Raw genomic sequence first — 7914 nt, forward strand, 5'->3', positions numbered from 1 at the left:
GGCTTTGTTCCTGACTTTGCTAAATGTTGTGAAGTGCTTTTTCCTTGTAATGGAAACAATTCTGTGATCATCAGCTTTAGTCATATCCTTCAAACCTTTGATGTTGAGTTCAACTCTCTACTGTTTGCTGTTTTCAGTGAGTGACGGCTCTCTGGGTGAAAATGCCTTGCTGATTTCAGACAGAAAATTTTGGTAAGAGCAGCACGGTGGAGCAGTGGTTAGCATGGTTGCCTCACAGCAAGAAGGTCAATTTCACCATCAGGCCAAGGTCTTTCTGTAAAGAGTTTGCATGTTCTCCCCGTGTTTGCATGGTTTCTATCCAGGTATGCTGACCCAAGGCTACAATTCATATAAGTTCACCAAAACTGGACATGGAAGACTGTAAAAAGGTTTCCTGGTCTGATGAGTCTCAGTTTCTGAAATATGAAACATGGATGGTGTAGGGGATATTTTCTTGGCACGCTTTGGGCCCAATAGTATCAACTGAGCATCGTTTAAATGCTGACCATTTCCCTTGCTTAATGACCACAAAACTAGGCATCTTCTTAATGGCTGCTCACAGCGGGATAATGCACGGTGTCACAAAGCTCAGATCATCTAAACTTCTGATAGAGCACCTTTGGAATGTGGTGGAACGAAAGATTAGCATCGTGAATGTACAGCTAAGAAGCCTGCAGCAGATGTGTATGAGTATTGTCTCAATATGGACCAAACCTCTGTGGAATCTTTCCAGCACATTGTTGAATCGGTGCCATGAAAAATGAATTGTTCCGAAGGCAGAACCACCGACCTTCCAATTGGTAGATGACCCGCTCTACCACCCGAGTCACAGTCGGTGAGTGTACATATAATCAGTTACAAGTGCTTGGCAGTACAAAGGGCCCTGTATTACTGGGCCAAGGGAAAGTTTGGGGAAACACTTCTTTCAAGATGCCTTAAGAATATCTTGCAAAGGTTTCACAAAACAGCACTAAATCAAATGTAAAAGTAAACTTGTGCCTCAACATGCTGAGTAAACGTGTTTCATCTTTTGCAGAAGACATAAAAATGTGCACATGAGCAGAAGAGACAAAAATGCAAAGGGCTGTGCTCCTCTGGTTCATAAGTGGATCACATGACTTGTCTGCGACAACATGCAGCTTGCCTGACTGACTCAGGTTCTTAGAATGTGTTGCCACATGTAGTAGAAAAGAGCTCTTGCCATTCCACTTTAATTTATTTATTTACACAAAAACACTCCAAGACTGTCCTTTCAAGATCCCCACTTTCACTCCTGCTTATCTGGAGGTGCACGCAGTTTGTCCTGGGCATCCCTTATTTTTATGCTAACTTCTTGTCATCCTCTCACAGGTATGACTTGTCACAGGTATGACTTGTGTAAATGCAGGAAAACTTGTCAGTTTTCCTGCATTTACACACACTGCCCTCTCTTCCAAGTGGAGTATTTTGGAAATGCGTTGGTTTCTGTCCCGCCCTGAATTTAATTCAAACCATTTAAAAGCTATGCAACACAACGATTTGAAAGTCAAATATGCAGAGGACAGGAAAAGCCTTCTCCCTGCTCAGTATGATAAAGAAACAAAGCAGATCCTTGCAGCAGCAGGTTTATCAGCTGCTCAAGGCCATGGGAGACTAGATTTAGGATACAGTTTAAATAAAACTGTCCACGTTATTTTATCCACACAAAGGCTTCAGATGTGTAGTACTGGAGGGCCGGGGCTTGATTCAAACTGTAGAGCAGAAGTGTTTGAATGCTGGCTCTGTCGCTGACATAGCTGTTACCTTTAAGAGGTGTGAATCACAAGTTGTTGTGTTATAAAAACTAATTCAGACTCATTTAACACCTTCAGTTTACAGTTGTGTCGTACTGCCATAGAGTAGTGGTTAAGGGTCGAACTAAAGGATGTTGTATCAGGAAGAGCAGCTACCTGCTGCAGTGACCCTTGTTCCAAGAGAACAACTAAAAGTAGCACAGTTTGTATCTGCGGTCTACACTACGAACAGCCATGTGCATTTGTGAGGTCAGACAGTGATGCTGGATGAGAAGGCCTGGCTTGCAGTCTCTGCTGTAATTCATCCCAAAGGTATTCTACGGGTTAAGGTCAGGACTCTGTGCTAGCCAGTTCTTCCACACCAACCTCGCTCATCCATGTCTTTGTGCACTGGTGTGCAGTCGTGTTGCAACATGGATCCTCTGTGGAGGTCATCAAGAGCACCAAATTCCTTGGTGTTCTGGGAGAGAACCTCACCTGGACCCTCAACACCAGCTCCATAAGTAAGAAAGCGTCTCTACCTCACACGGGACCTGAGAAAAGCCCATCTCCCAACATTCTCACCACCATCTGCAGAGGGACTATCGAGAGCATCCTGAGCAGCTGCATCACTGTGCATGGTAACTGCATCGTATTGGATCACAATACCCTACAACGGATAGTGTGAACAGCTGAGAAGTTCATTGGAGCATGTCTTCCCTCCATCACAGACACCTATCGCACCCGCTGCATCCACAAAGCCACCAGCGTTGTGCACTTCTCACACACACTCTTCACCCTGCTGCCTTCTGGCAAGAGGTACCGGAGCATCCGTGCCCTCACTGCCAGACTGCAAAACAGTTTCTTCCCCCAAGCCATCAGACTCCTGAACACTCAGTGACTGGACAGACACACATGCATACCCTCATACATGTCACTACCTCAAGCACTTATCTGCACAATCTCATACACACACATGCACATCTTCATACACGAAGTTACTTTTTGCACAATGCTCAGTCTTTTTGCATAACCCACTGTCATTGTTGCACTTTTCTATTGCACTGTTGTGTCTGCATCGTTCTGTTCTGTCTGGTGTTTTTGTTTTTTGCACACTTGCACTTTATGGAGGCCTGTGTTGATTGTCCCTTATATGTAGCACCATGATCTTGGAGGAGCGTTGTCTTGCTTCACTGCGTACTGTACCACTGCACATGGCTGAAATGAGTTGGGAGCATGTTCCTTTCACTGGTGCTAAGGGGCAGAGCCAAACTCCGCTCGGCCATAGAAACCCATTCCATGAAGCTCTCTACGCACTGAAAGTCTTTAGTGATGTTGGCAACCTCTGTGTACTATGTGTCTCTGACTTTATGTAACCTATCACTTCCACATTGTTAAAATACCACTGACAGTTGACTGTGGAATATTTAGAAATTTCATGACTGGACTTGCTGCGATCCTATCACGGTACCATGCTGGAATTCACTGAGCTCCTGAGAGCGACCATTCTTTCCCAGATGTTTGCAGAACTAGTCTGCATGCCTAGGTGATTTTTACATTTACTTGATTTTTTTTTTTACACCTGTGGTCGTCAAAGCGATTAGAAGATGTGAATTCAGTGATTTGGATTGGTGAGTAAATACTTTTTCTTGGCAATAAAGTTTCTCTGGCTTTCACATTCACAGAACTAAAACTGCAAAAATGTATTATTGCTTGATTTTTAAAACAGTTGAGACAGGATGGCTGCTAAGGTTTTCACCTTGTGTTTCTGTGTATTTGTGCAAGTGATCATAGCAAAATGTGTTGTCACCTTGCGTCACAGCAACCTCCACAAATGCATTTTTGAGTACTTGACAGGTTTTAAACATGTATGTGGAAAGACTTCACCAGTTTTGTTGAGTCACGTGTAATGTTGAAATAAAATTGAAGGCCAACTTCTACACAATGGTTGTGGTCTGAACCATGAGTGCTGAGGAAGAGGTGACCGTAGATGGCAAAATTAGCCACAGTCATTCTCTTCGTTTGTACATAAGTGTGACTGTGCCCACTTAAAGGTTCTGGTCTGTTTATTATTTAAATGTCACTATGCAATTTTCAACAACCGCCAGCATTAGGCTAATATAAACATTCAGTTTTCAGACAGTTCTCTTTCAAAACCCTCTTTTCAGTGTCTCACCTGTTGGGAACACTCGGTTAAACGCTGCACTAAGCACCTGCAGGTTGATCACTACACTGATTTGAGCCTCAAGTGGAGTCTTTCATTATGAAATACAAAATGCATTTATATTTTGGTATTATAAATGGATTATAATAGCAAAAAAAGAAATGCAGCATCATTCACATTCCTCCTCTCTCCTGAATGGTAATGCAAGTTGTTCTCTTAGCAGATGCTAGCATGGGTTGTGTCTGCACTGCTTAGTCTCTAACCGAATATTCAGGTTGAGCGAGCTCCAGACAAACCTTGCCTTTTTGCAATAGTAAAGAACATAGCTGTGATGACTGGCAGCTGTGATGCTTGTGTCAGGGCGGAGCTGAGTCTTGTAACAGGTGTTATGTTTATCATCATCAGACAATACCTGATTGGGACCTTTTTAGTCAGGCTATATTTAAAAACAAAAAAAAAAAAAAAAAAAGATTTTTTTTTTTTTTTTTAAAGAATTGCTAGAACTGCTACAGGTTGATGTGAACACAACAGTCTATCTGCGTTGGCTTTGCGACCTGCCCAGAGGGGAACCTTTCCCCCACCCCAGCCCGATAAGAGGTCAAACAGACATTTGGAATGAGATAACTGGGCCAAAGTGTGAAGTCTGCATAGGACATAAAGCACATGTACCATCCAGGATGTGCACAGAGTGGAGCTGTACTGTAACAATGACTCTTCAGTGAGCAAAATGATGGAACAGCCCCCCCCCTTGGCAGACAGTGGATAACTAAAGTTCACTTGTTTGTAGACGCAACCCAATAAAACAAAAAACCATGAACACCCAAATATTTTTTTTAAATATTATTTTAATACTTTTCTTTAAAAAAAACAAACAAACAAAAAAAAAAAAAGATGTGTGTACTCCATAATCTGAAACAAGATGAATCTATTTGACCTCAATGCCTCACTCACCAACATACCAACACATTGTTCTGGGTAAAAGAAAGAAAAAAAAAAAAAAAAAAAAAAAAAAAAAAACATAGCAAAGGGAAAAGAAACTTAAAACAGTTAAATATGAAAACGGAAAGGAAGTAGAACATTAAAAAAGGAGAAAAAGAAGACGTGATTATAGAGTCCGAAACACTCACGGATCAGTGGGCCAACCATACAGACAGTCGGGGGGGGAGGGGAAAGAAAAAAAAAAAAAAAAAAAAAAAAAGCAGCTCAGTTTCCAAACACATGCATACAACATCCCAAAACTGTTACCGTGGATGATAAAAAACATCTCAGAAATAAGAGCTAAAAACAACAGAATCAGAACCTATTATACAGACTGCAGAAGCTGGGAACGAGATAGTGGAAGATGAGACGGCAAGAGACTAAAAACATGACATGATGAATAAAATAACAAATCCATAAAAGAACACAAGTAATCAATGAGTCAAGAGCGGATTCATCGGACAACTGGAGCATGATGGGAGGGGGCTACTAAAGTAGTCGCATAAGATGATTGGTGGAACCGCTTCAAACTAGTACAGAGCAAACTACTGCATGTTTAAAAAAAAAAAAAAAAAAAAAAAGGGGGGGGGGGGAGGGAGGAACAGGAAAATTAAATAGCAGTAAAAAACAAAACCTTTCATATAAAGTGAAAAGAAGTACACGTAAAAAAAAAAGAAGAAAGAAAGTGAAATGACGTTTCAGCACTCGATAGATTGGTTTTGGCATAGAGTTAAGAAAAACAAAACCAGAGGAGAGAGAAAAAAGGTGTGTGTGAGAGAACACATCTTTTCAATAGAATCATAAAAAAGTTTTTCTTCTTCTTTACAGTAATTTTCTACAAAATCAAAACCAGAGCTCAGAGATGAACACCGAGACGAGCTTTGCTCCCCGCAATCCATATCCTTCTCATCTTCCTTTTTTCCTGTTGACTTTTCATCGTATAGAATATATATATTTATATATCTATATTTATACGTATTTGTTTCTATTTATATATATAATATGTATAATTTGTGGGGTGCAATCATTAGTTTACAGGCCGGAGCACTAAGGCGAAGGACACGTTGAAATTTTTTTGTTTAAATGTGGTGACTGGCTCTTTCCTTGCTGCTCTCTTCAACCTCTTCTGTTGGTAACTGGAGAAAGAGAGAAGCTGAAGGATGTAAAGGTCTTAGAAAAAGTGTTTGAATGGAGCCATGGCGGGGGTTTCCCCCATCCCCACGGTGCCTTAAGAAGAAACAAACAGATGACCGCTCAACCTGGCAAACGTGAGCACCCCGGCCCGACCCTCCAGTTAAAAAAAAAAAAAAAAAAATCCAACTTAAAAATAAAATAAGAGACAAGATCCAGAGAGAAAACTAAAAGCATTATTATTCATTCATCTGTGTGTTTTAAACCCCATCTTTTCATACATGCTTTTTTACTGTTTTTTTTTTTTTTCTCTTTAAATATAGACGCTCAGTCCCCTCCTTTCATCATATCCTCATATGGGTGGGGGGCAAACCATTTGGACCTGTTGGCCATGGTGATCAAGAACCTACAACCAGAGACACCAAGCCAGGGAAGGGGGGGACAAACAAAAAAAAACAAAAACAAACAAACAAAAGGGGGGCTTGTTATTTTAATTTCACTTCCCCTCATCTCTCATTCACGACACAAACCAGCTGTTTCAACTGCTGAGAGAAAGGGACAGTTAGTACTGAGTCTGTGTATGCAGATGTGTGCATTTGTGTAAGCAGCGACCGTGTGCGTCATAGCACGGGTGTTTGGAAGCGATCTGCAAATCTGCTTCTTGTGAGTCTACGGGGTCCTGCTCTCGTGCCTTCCTCTCAGAACAGATTCTCTTCAAAAATTGCCATCAGGTCACTCTGGAAATTGATGTCAATGGTGTCTGCCATCTGCGGAGGAAACCAGAGGACGAGAAGCAGCATGAAAGATAGATTCTAAAAAGAAATTCATAAAATAATTCCCTCCCCCTTTCCCCCCCCCTTTTCTCTCCCATACCGCCTCTCTCCTGCGCCTCTCCTGTGCCTCACGCCGTGCCGTCGCCCTGTCCTGGTTGAGCGTGTTCTGTGAAGCGGAGGTGGGTGGGGGGCTTGTGATTGTGTAGGTGGGGCCTGCGGAGAGTGAGTGGGAGGAGTCGAAGCTGGAGGAACTGGAGCGTGCGGCGACTGCTGATTTGGGCGACGGCGGTCGTCATCTGGCACTCGGCGAAACGGCTCCGCCGTGTCCTTGTCGTCACGGCTGCGACAACAAGCAAACAAAAAGTGAGACAGCTGGCAGTCAGCACTGCATGATGCCCATAAATGATTCCCATCAAGGTCACACTCAAATACAACCTAACCAACAGCAGATTCTTTAGTCCAGTTAACTTGAACCTCGTTTTGCATCGAGGGTCACATACAACCCACTTTGATCTTAAGTGAGTGAAACTCGACTTTCTGTCAGTTTAACTACACGTTCAATCCCTGCAATGTCTTAAGACAAGATGAAGCAGTGCAATGTACACTGTCCCATGTTAATAAAAAATATTTTTTTATTGATTTTTATTTTTCTCCTTGTACCTTTCGTGCAGCTCATGCTTTGTAGTCGTTTCAGTATTCTGGGAAAACCAAACCAAAATGTAGCAGCTGATTCACAACCGGAGCAACCCACTTTCAAGGTTTCACATCAAAGTGTGACAGTTCACACTTACTCACAGTTGACTTATAAGTTTGGCGGAAATGTCTGACATTTACATCAGCTGGCAGGATACTAAGCTGTGTGATACTAAACCATTAAATGAGCAAAAGCAATAAAGTGGTGATGAGCACGATATTTATGACTGTTTAAGTCAAGCTAAATTCTAATAGGATTACAGCTTCTGACGCGTTTCCCTGGTCACACATTACCTGCTAACCTCCCACTCACCGTAGCTTCTCTTGCTCCCTCCTGGCCTGTTCAGCCTGTGCTTTCAGCTGTCTCTCTCTCTCCTCCTTCTCTCTCGCGACCTGCTTGTATCTTTCAAAGCTGTCGCTGAAG

The 7914-nt window shown here is 42.2% G+C and overlaps 1 long non-coding RNA gene across 1 annotated transcript; it reads right to left on the minus strand.

Annotated features, from left to right (window-relative positions):
• Positions 1–6496: 6496 nt before the first annotated feature.
• Positions 6497–7904, minus strand: LOC120739263. The gene is made up of 3 exons (XR_005697155.1): positions 7804–7904; positions 6898–7137; positions 6497–6791 (listed from the first exon to the last, which is right to left on the minus strand). It is a non-coding gene; the product is annotated as an uncharacterized LOC120739263 (long non-coding RNA).
• Positions 7905–7914: the final 10 nt, after the last annotated feature.

This window comes from Simochromis diagramma, unplaced genomic scaffold (genome assembly GCF_900408965.1).
Source record: "Simochromis diagramma unplaced genomic scaffold, fSimDia1.1 OVJJ01000296.1, whole genome shotgun sequence".
NCBI classification, from domain to species: Eukaryota; Metazoa; Chordata; class Actinopteri; order Cichliformes; family Cichlidae; genus Simochromis; species Simochromis diagramma.